This window comes from Metopolophium dirhodum, chromosome 6 (assembly GCF_019925205.1).
Source record: "Metopolophium dirhodum isolate CAU chromosome 6, ASM1992520v1, whole genome shotgun sequence".
Classification (NCBI taxonomy): Eukaryota; Metazoa; Arthropoda; class Insecta; order Hemiptera; family Aphididae; genus Metopolophium; species Metopolophium dirhodum.
In genome coordinates, this window is record NC_083565.1 from 14,838,586 (window position 1) to 14,850,160 (window position 11,575).

Here is an 11,575-nt window from a genome sequence, read left to right on the forward strand (position 1 = left end):
ATCGTCATCGCTATAATATCACATCGTGTCGTAGAAATCCGATAATTTGTCATTTCGAATCGTATCGGAGATGTATTATACGCATGCAACGTATATACTATATATGTATACCTATACGGTATTATGTATAGTTCTGCCTGTGAGAACTCGTATTGTATATATATATATATATTTAAATATTTAATAATAAAAATAATATGTACCTACGTGTTATCGGTGGGTTCGCAGCCTCGATCGGACGCTTTCCAAACCGCACGATTCGCGGCGTACACGCTCCGAGCTTTTAGTAGGCGCAGGTACAAGACGTTATATTTATCATTTATCGTCATTCCGTAGCGAGATAAAAACATCGCGATTGCCGTAGGTACTACTGTCGCGATCAAGTTCCTATACGGTTTAATTTCAAAAATATTCGATCCGATTTTTTTTTCTCTTAAAATTGATTTTTGTGCGGACAAGTCGTACCTAACTATAGGTATGTACTAACGCGATTGTACTTGCACATTTTTTAATACCTATTATAGGTATGGGTACCTAGTTTCATGTAGTTCATAATAATATATATTACGATATTTTACGTATTTAACAGCACGCTGATCCATCGAGATCGAAAATAAGTATTATAGGTACGCCAACCTTATGTATATAGAAGCCTATACTTTGTGGTGTAGACTGCGCACATCGTATTTTCAATTAGAGAATAGTAATAAGCGAGCATTTCGTCATGCTCTCAGTTAGATTTAACATTTACATATCCTGATTCCTGCTAAATCCTGCCATCCTACACGTTATTGCAGAGACCGTCATAAATTCACGATATCGGTTTTATATTTATATCGCCTGGCTGCAGAGTTTTCGATAATTCGAGTTTTTATTTGTTCGTTAATATCATCATGTTGTAAAACATGTAGATTGTAGGTGTTGTATAATATTACATTTTACTTCCATATGCTAAATGCTTATCGTCTGTATATCGTTTTTATCAGACAAACTGCGGTACCGATCACAAATACAAATTATATAACAATACGCGTATTATAATAATATATAAAATATAAATGTACCTGAATATAGTGTATATCTTACTAAAACTAAAATGTGTTTTGAATTTCACTCGGATATGTACAATACAGTAAAGGCCAATCAATCGAGTAATGTGATATGAAAAAAATGTATACAAAGTACGAACTAAGTATATAAATTTCAACGATATCGAAAGCGACTCCTTCAAAATAATAGCAGTTAAATAACAATGCATTTGTTTTGTGATAGTCTTTTGAATCGAATATCTCTCATCATTACCATTATACTGTATTATAATATTATATTTGTCGTTCATATACTCTGCACGCTTACTTTACACCCACATGATATATGGAATATATTGAATAGACATTTTTTTATAATGAATATTCCTAGCTTATTTTATTGTTGTCACCACATTATTGAAATTAATTTCATACTGAATAACATATTACAGAGCCCACAGATAAGTATAACATCGCGCGTACATCTATAGTCGATTAGTTATGCTAACCCCATTTCTCATAACTCATAAGCAAAGGTGAGCAAAAAAATCAATTAAGTTTGTTAAGTACGGTAACTGGTAAGTTAGCCTATAACAAAAAGTTATTACAATTTTAAAACTATTACACAATTTACAATTTACAGTTCATTTCAATAAAATAATTACATAATAGTTAAATTAAAATTAATAGATTATAGAAGCATAATTTATTATTAGAAACTTTAAGTTGTAAGTGAATAGTATAACTTGACATAAACTAATATTATATTTAACTTTAAAAGTATATACAAATCTATTTTGTTAAATGATTTGTATAGGCTCGGTCAAAAGGTCAACCACAGTTATAGATCTGTATGCTCATGATTTAAACGCTAGAATTTTTTTTCCAAATTAACCGACAAGAGTTAAGCTGTTATAATGAAATTAATATTACCTAGGTATTATAAGTTTTTTATGTAGGTATACCCAGCTAAAAAATTAACCTACTATTTTTAATTTAAAATTAAAAAAAAAAAAATTAAGTTATAGTTTTCGTTTAAAACTTTAGGTACACGTTTTCAGTTATATTATGTACATTGTTATATATACATTTATATAATTAGAACTTTGATAACTCAACAAATTATATGCTATATTTGGAATAAGAAATTGTTTTTTTCGACTAGAAACCTTTTTTATTTTTTCATTTTTTGTCGCTTTCGGATTTCGATTTGCCTACGATCTACACACTCGATCGGCGCATGTCTGCAGCTCGTTGTATTGTATATTACGCATATTTTATTGATGGCGAACACGGAAGTTGCGGGTTCGACTTTGTACGTAGAATGTAACGCGCGCATCACGTCTGTGCAGTTGCAGTGTGGGTTCGTTCAGTGCATTTACACGAAGGCTGCAATTATAGGTGCATTATAAAAAAAACGAGTATGTCGCGATTTATTATACCCGGGACTCAGTATATGGTTGTAATCGAAAACAGTCGACGAATGTATTATATATTATTATACTGCATAAAAGCTCATCGACGTGTACATCGTATTATAGTATAATGATGGAAATGCTAATAATTATTATACGACGAGAGTTCGATGGATGGGCGCCGCACACAAATATAATACAATATCGTCATCGGACGACGACCACGTTTCCTCGAGAATTTATTAACATAATACGTATACCTACATAACTCGCGGCACCATATTATATATTTATATATAGGTACACGCATAACCGGCATACATAACAATGTGCGCGTTACGTCTTTCATCGCGAGAATTTCGAAATGTCCATCTTGCTCCTCTGCGAGTGCATCCGATATGATATCGTTGCATTTATTCATTTTTTTTTTTTTGCATTGGTAATTTTGCGTATCCAAACGATTTATTGAATAATAATAAACCTATACGTTATGTTGTATACACTATATTATATCGTATAGCCGGACAGACACGCTCTCGGCAAATTAATAGTTATATTATTATATCGTCCGTGTTTTCGTATATAGGCGTATTATATTATATTACTAAATCCGTATATCGACGTTTGAATGTACGTGCGATGTGCTGCGATCATCAGTCTTGTAAATAGAGATAGATATATTTTAAAAGTATTCAAGTACGCAGGTGCAGATACTTATTTTGCAAAGTATTTGAATACTGAGCAAAAAAATACACGAGTACAAATAAATATACTTTAAAAAAGTATTTATAGATGGTACCTACTTTCAGATTTTTATAAAATATTGTTTACATCTTATACATCAACTGAACCGATTTTCATGTTTTGCGTTAATTTTATATAGCATATATTCTATACACTACATAATTTAGCGGAACTTTAAGATACTTAACTGCAGTTTTCTTTGACGAAGTACCTACTTGATTATCGGTTGAGTATAACTCACAGTAAAAATATATATTATAATGTATATCCTCAATTGAGTATACTTACTTTTTTCAAAATTATTTTTAATTCGTATTTGAGTACATATGCATTATATATTTTATATTAACCGATGTACCTATGTATACTGACGACGTATACGACGAACCCTAAATTTTAGAGAATACTTGAAGGTTGGGGCTATATACACGGCGATAACCCGCTCGAATTAGCCCTACCTGCCTAACGATATGGTATATTTTATAGTTATGCCAACTTCAGAACTTAGTAAGCTCATATCTCAGCTTTGTGAGACTGGCAAATTAAGACAAAACTATTCATACCGGTTTGAGCCCATTTGAGTAAGATGGGTGGGCCAACTTCAGAATTTTGGAAGCTCATAGCTCAGCTTTGGGTGACCTAACTTTGGCCACGGATCTTTTAGCAAATGAGTACGCAACTTTTGATACCGTTTTGGGCCAATTTGAGTAAGATGGGTGAGCTGCCTGAAGCTGGCCCACCCTTGAATAGAATGGGAGGTAACGACTAGCAAATTCTGGGAATGGACTCGCAAATTCTAGCAAATTACTCGCAAACTTTTGGCATACATTTTGAACGGACTGTGTAAAGTTGGTGGGCCAACTTCATGGCCGTTTCAAACTTCTTCTAAAAATTAGATTTACAAACTGCTTATTTTGAATTTTCCGAAAAAAATGTAGGTACTTAATAAAATTTTAAGTATTAAAAAATCAAAATTTACTTGTAGAGCAAACGCTTAAGTTATTTCATTTGTCAAGTCATTCTGTTACACCTCGTATACTTACCTACATTATTGTGTGGATCATCTCAAAGTGAAAGAAATACGCGTACCTATAATAGTAGGTATACAATAGTATATTTACGAGTATAATCACGTTATTTTTCAGTATAAATTATAACATAATAATAAGTAATATTATTATTAATACATGTTCTTTCATTTTGTGTTGCTGATGGAAAGAAAACGGTTTTACCGCGCACACGATTCGATCGTAAAATGAAATGAGAACAATCGCGGTGGTATTTAACGCGGAAATGCCTTCACCATATGTATTATTTTAATAATTCTTAGGTATAAGTGATGTGTATAATCTGTCCCATATATATATATATTATACGAGCGATTGGTGGTTGTGTTTTCACACAAAAATATGAATAATATTGTAAAACCCGACGAACGCGGCTGCACCGCCACCGCATTATAGTGCAGTTGCCTGTTATACAATATAGACGATTGCCGGGTTATTAAATCTTTGGATTCACATAGTGTATATGGCCGTGTATTATAATATAATATATTATTATTATTAATCCGCGATTACAAATATAGAACATCATAATAATATATCGTATACATACAATTTAGGAATAATGAATGTAAATAAATAATTTTACACGTTGTATTACGTTGTGGAGCAGAGCCACGTGTAGTGCTTATTGTTCGTTACCGGTTTTGCAATATCATAGTATATAGATAGGTAATTATATTTATTTATTAATACGGACAAGAATATATTGTAAAATACTAAAATCTATAAGCAAAAAAATTCAGCAACAGCGTGTATATATATTTTATTAATTAATTAACATTGTGTCTCGAACATCCGATGATGAAACCACGTCCTGTGCGCTGCGGTATAATAGTTGAAAACAGTTTATAATATAAAGGAACTTGTATCATAAAAGTAGTGTTTAAATTAATAGTATACAATATATGACAACGATATGGGGAAATTCTCTGGAATAGGATGAGCAATAGCAAATAGATAATAATAGTAATAGTAGTAATTACAATATTATTGAACAAATAATTTAACTAAATAAACGTAAAACATACACGCTGTTGCCGAATTTTTTTGCTTATAGATTTTAGTATTTTACAATATATTCTTCGTGTAGGTACCAACCATATAATAAATATTAAAGTTACTATGTTATATACTTATATTGTATGTTTGAAATTCCAATATATTATTTTTTCGAAGTCGATGAGTATAAAACAGTTATAATAATAATAAAATATGACATACCGAATTGACTATCAAACACATCGCATTCGAATACCACTGCAAGTTTAACAGCTCCAGACGAGTTCTTGAGAGCCTACTCACTATGAAACAAGCATTTAGAGAGGAAAACTCGGAAAATATCTACACGTTTTTCTAGCACATAGCAGGACTATCAAAGTTACTCTGAGACAATTTATATTATCAATTTCCTCCAAATGTTAAACATGAAGTACCCTCCAACAGAATAAGGATTATTGTAAATTGTGATAAAACAATGTGATTATATTATGTCAAATTGTGAAACTTTCAGGCTAATGACCTCAGATCACGAAGCCTAGTTAACTCAATAATAAAAAAAAAGAATAATACAATATTATATTCTACAAATTAGTATATCGAGCACATTGGTCCAAGCTTATTTAAATTTGCTTTAAAATCTTAAAACCTAACGTAGCGTTAGAAATCTCGATCATTCATGAACCAACTGACATAATATTCGCATCTAAGACAGATATAGCAACATGCCCACGCGCGTCTTATGTATCAGTGTAGATACACGAATGACTGGTGTGGAACCGTGCATTAAAATAATTATTTTACCCATAGGACCAAGACTGATCATCAAGACTATAATATAATACATTATTATATCAAATAGCTATTGTAGAGTCCGTCGACAGAGCGTTCGTGGCGAAACAATTAATGATAAATTAATAACGATTAAAAACGTCTCCGTTTCAACGCCGAGTCGTACGACGACAATGCTAATTAGCCATTTAAAGCGGTGTTACAGGTATGCGCGCGATAAAAACTATTATTATTACATTACTGTGCGCGCCACTGCCGCTGGGCGACGATTTAAAAAACCGGCGAGCTATCTATTTGTCCGAACATCACTTTCACGCCATTGTTTATATAGTTATTTTTTTGTCCTTCGTTTTTTACCAGCCGCGTATTTTTACTTTTTTTTCTGCCAATAAAACGTATATATCCACCACATCGGTTCCAGGTCCCAGCGTCATCCCCAACCGAGTTGGTTCAAATTTTACATTCTTACTTACTTATAAAAATAATATGCTTAGTGTAGTGTTAACTATAATATAACGCAGTAACGCGTATATAATATTCGGTCCAGTGCTGTCGATTCGAGCGGCGTACAATATTTGTGATTCAAATTATTCTGTATTAATTTATTATGATATTATGTTTATATATATTTGAGACAACACAAAGTTACAGCGTATCAGAAGAAAGACAGTGTAAATAGATAGTATGCGTGTGCAAAAATTAAAAATCTTTACCATACCTAATGTCTAATACCTATATTATATTTTGCTATAATATTATATTTTTGGGGTCAATGAGAATCACCTCTTCCTCATATGGTGACCACTGTTGATCCTAAATGATTCTCGATTAACGGACCCATCAGATAAGTTACAGCTATCAGACACGAAGGACATTATGACAGAAACAAAAATATGATTTTTAGCGCATTCCCGTGAGTATCTCTCAAGTACCGTGCACGCATGCGTCATTTGTGGAATGCACGCGGGTATGCACTTTAATACCGTGAAATCCTTTTTATTTCATCATAATATTATATTATAAAATATTGGTACATTCTGGCAAAGCGATCAATTTTATTTGCCTACCATTAATTATACTTTTGGTGTATCTTTTTATTAATTGTGGCTACATTTCAGAAGTACAGTTCTTGTGTTAATTATTAATATTGTCAGAAATTTCTGAAATTCAATAATTTTAGAAGGAAACCTTAACACGTAAATTTTAATAATAATAATAATAGTAACTTATGAACGTGATGAATTTGAAAATATAACTTTATTAATTATTTAGAACTTATACAGATTGGTATGCATCGTATATGCAGGTCTGGATAACGTATGGTGATAACAATTTATTTGAATATTAATTATAGAAAAATGTATGATTTTATTTATTGATTTCTGATTTTTTAATCATCAGTACAACTGTTCATATATTATATTCTACATAAAAGTGCATTTGCATGCCGCGGAAAATTTTGAAATATGACGTCACTACAGCATATTATACAGTATTCGGCACCTATACTGATACTGAATATATTATATATGTATTACCTATATACAATATTATTATACATGCATTTATTGTATATTATATTTTATTAAATAATGGATAATACTGTAATATATACAATATTCGGCGATGGTCACGTTTCCCGTTTCGTGTCCATCGACATTTTTTTTTTTATTACTATTATCGTTATAATATAGTGTGCATGAATTTGCAGTGCTAAATTTCGAATGGCTCACACACATCTATGTGTACCTATATAAATTTACCGCCTCGCGTGGGAAAACGATCGGTCGAATGTGCGTACAACGCGTTTGAAACAAATTTTTTATAATTTAATGGTTTTCAGACACGCGCGAGCTTACAATATTATTATTATTATACGGGTATGATCTGTGTGTATTATAATTTATAACAACGTCATCGCACGCATAAATCGGACGCTGGTAAAACACGTAGTACATGCATAGGTACATAATATGCGAATATTATTATACAGGGTGTATCTAATGTCAATGTACGTGGAGTTTTTTAACGACTATGGATCGATGACATAGAATTTCGTTAAAACGAAAAAAGACGTGTTTCTTTATTTTTAACAGGCAATTTTTAAACACTCAGGTGTATTAATAGCAAAATCAACTTTATTTTTTCAAATGGTAACTACTATATTTTTAATGGATTCTGGTAAAGCTTTTTTTTCTGAAAATTTTGATAGTCAAATCATCAATTTTGGTTAGCTAGTTCATTAAATATGGGCCCCTAAAGTTTAGTAAATTATGCATTACTATTTTTAATTGAAATAACTGGTATAGGTTTAATTTACAAGAGCTAAATAATTTTTTCTTATAAATAACTTTTATAACTTGAAATTTGAACCATAATTTCCCTATATTGGTAGGTATCGCATGCAAAGTATGAATTTAGCAGTTGAAATTCTTTAGTATTCTTTAATATTTAATAATCGTGATTTAAAATAATCTATTTGCAAGATATTTAGATAAATAGTCAATCTCAATATAGGTTTGTACCTAACTTAGGCATACTTTTAATCTGAGTTAATTACAGATTTCCAATATTATTATAACAAGAATTTATGTAGGTATTACTTTCGGTGAAATTTGGGGGGGGGGGTCTAGGGGGGCTTTACGAATTTAATATTATTACTTTGGCCACATAATAAAGAAACCAAATTTATGATATTTTAAGAAAAGTAACTGTGAAGTAATTATAAATTACGATTACCTATAATAACAAATTAAAATAATAAGACTGATTTTGATGATTGCATGTTAAAATAAAAATAATGAACTATGTTTGCCAACAATTTTGTTTATGTTTTTTTTATTTTTGAGAGTGTCATTAGATTACCGATTAAACTACTTAAGTGTATAAAAAGGTAGTTATAAGAAAAAATTATTTAGCTCTTGTAAATTAAACCTATACCAGTTATTTCAATTAAAAGTAGTAATGCATAATTTACTAAACTTTAGGGGCCCATAGTTAATGAACTAGCTAACCAAAATTGATGATTTGACTATCAAAATTTTCAGAAAAAAAAGCTTTACCGGAATCCATTAAAAATATAGTAGTTACCATTTGAAAAAATAAAGTTGATTTTCCTATTAGTACACCTGTGTTTAAAAATTTTGAAAATGTTATAAAAAAATTGCCTGTTAAAAATAAAGAAACACGTCTTTTTTCGTTTTAGCGAAATTCTATGTCATTGATCCATAGTCGTTAAAAAACTCCGCGTACAATGACATAAGATACACCCTGTATAGTAAACACTAGTCGCACAACTCGTATTATTATAATACCTAATAAATAATTTCCTGCACGTCTGCTGGTAATTATTATCACTTCTATTCTTCAATAGTCAATATACATTAGGCTTCAACTCGTTTACAGGTCGTTCATTATTACTATACGACTGATAATCGTCTGTCTCGACATTCAAGCGCCGAATAGGTTATTAGCTGAACGATGTTTTTGTCGCCAGTTCGATTGTATACTCACACGCACCATCGTATATACTGCGAGAACGTTCAAGTGTTGTAATAACCGAAAAACTGCATTCCTCGTCTACACGACGATCGTGACGCGACGACGATCGCCACGATGCTGTATATTATTAAATCGCATTATTATAAAATATTAGGTATTATATTATTAAATGAGCTGCAGGTACCTATACAGTAAGAGCATCACTGAAAAGTGGCGTATTTAGAGTGAACAAAGCGTGTATTTCACCAATATTATATTTCCCAATCAGACCTAATTTATATACTTGTAAAATACCTATTATACCTAGGTATATTAATTATATCCCTAAACAGCTTACAGTTGAAATTATAAAATCAAAGCGTTTGTATTTAAACTATTATAGAGAAAAATTCGAAATACATGACAGAAAAAAAAGTGTTGTTCTACTGATGCATACCTTTCAAATTTTGCACATAGCTGCTTATCGTGTTAATCTTTTAACTTGCTTATGAACTTTCAAACTTCAAAGTTTAGTAACTTAGATATCGTACGATGAATATTTTATTATCATATTATGAAGATTAAAAATCAATTAAAAATATATAGTTGAATATTGATTTTACTGCTGATACAATAGTGCCGATATGTGGTAATAATACGAGCTGATGATGATAATATTTTTGTCGCCGTCCTATCTGAAGTGCAATATAATATACACAGATGAATTATTATTATTCTCGATGAATAATATAATAACGAATCGTTCGGACGAGGCGATTCCAAGACACCGTTTAAATACGCACCACCTGTTACGTACATTGCAAGAGATTTGTACGCCTGTATAATAATAATGTTCATAACGCGCATTACGAGTGTAGTTACCACGTCCGGTATATGGTTTGTAGTTTGTAGGTACGTATTTTGTGGATTAATATTATAACATTAATATTAATGTTTACCGGGTGCTGACCAAACAAATATTATATATACGCGGGTATGGTAGGTACGTTCCTCGAGAAATCTACAAACGTTTTGCGCAGCGGCACATATTATACACAGTGAAAATTATTATCATTATAATTATATTGTGTAGGTACCGCAATAAAAAAAAAAAAATAAAATACAAGAAATAAAAAAGGCGATTACAACACACGACGATATTATTACATTTTAATATTTTAATACAAACACGCGCGCCGCCGGCCAGTCTCGCGATTATCTCGTAATAAAACGATCGGAAAAAGTGGGTACCTATATTATGTATAATACAACCGATATACACTAACGCGTCGGTCGGAACTATCACCCATACGACTGTATACGGGACTTGTAACGCAGTAAGTTAATGTCCGCTATTATACACATATAAATCACATAATACAATATTACAATATATTATACTCGTATGATATTAAGATATCGAGTCGTATATATAATATACTATACCTACCTATATAATATAGTAGGTACCTACTTTTCCTACCCACCGCAGCGACGGTATTGATCCGCAGCTGCTGCACCGCGCTGCAGTGATAAGTCCTATATTATTATATCATTGTTAATGTGATGCTGAAAAAATGAAAAAAAAATGATATGCTTATAAAAAGTAGGTATGATATACACCGGATATTGACCAAGCGCACATTCACCGCCCATAATAAATCCATTAATATCAAATTTATTCAAAATTCAAAATTTTCGGAATTCTTAACTCTTACTTAAGAGCATGCTGCAAGTACACTTAAAGGTAATTTTTTCACATACATTTATTATATTTGTGTATGCCGTTTTACGGAATTAAATATATTATGTACTTATTATTCTCAGGCAATACTTCTAAACATAAAATGTTAGGTTAGTGTTTTATATTAAATATTATAATTTTGAAATCATCGTAGCCTCCATAAATTCAAACCCCGATTAGGTATCGTGAAATAGTATATTGTGTGGCAAGGGCGGGAAATGGCCTTCCCGCGTGAGCCACACATACTATTTTTTGTCACGCCCCTGCGTTCATGGAAAAGGTTATGCAGGGATCTATGCAACAATTATA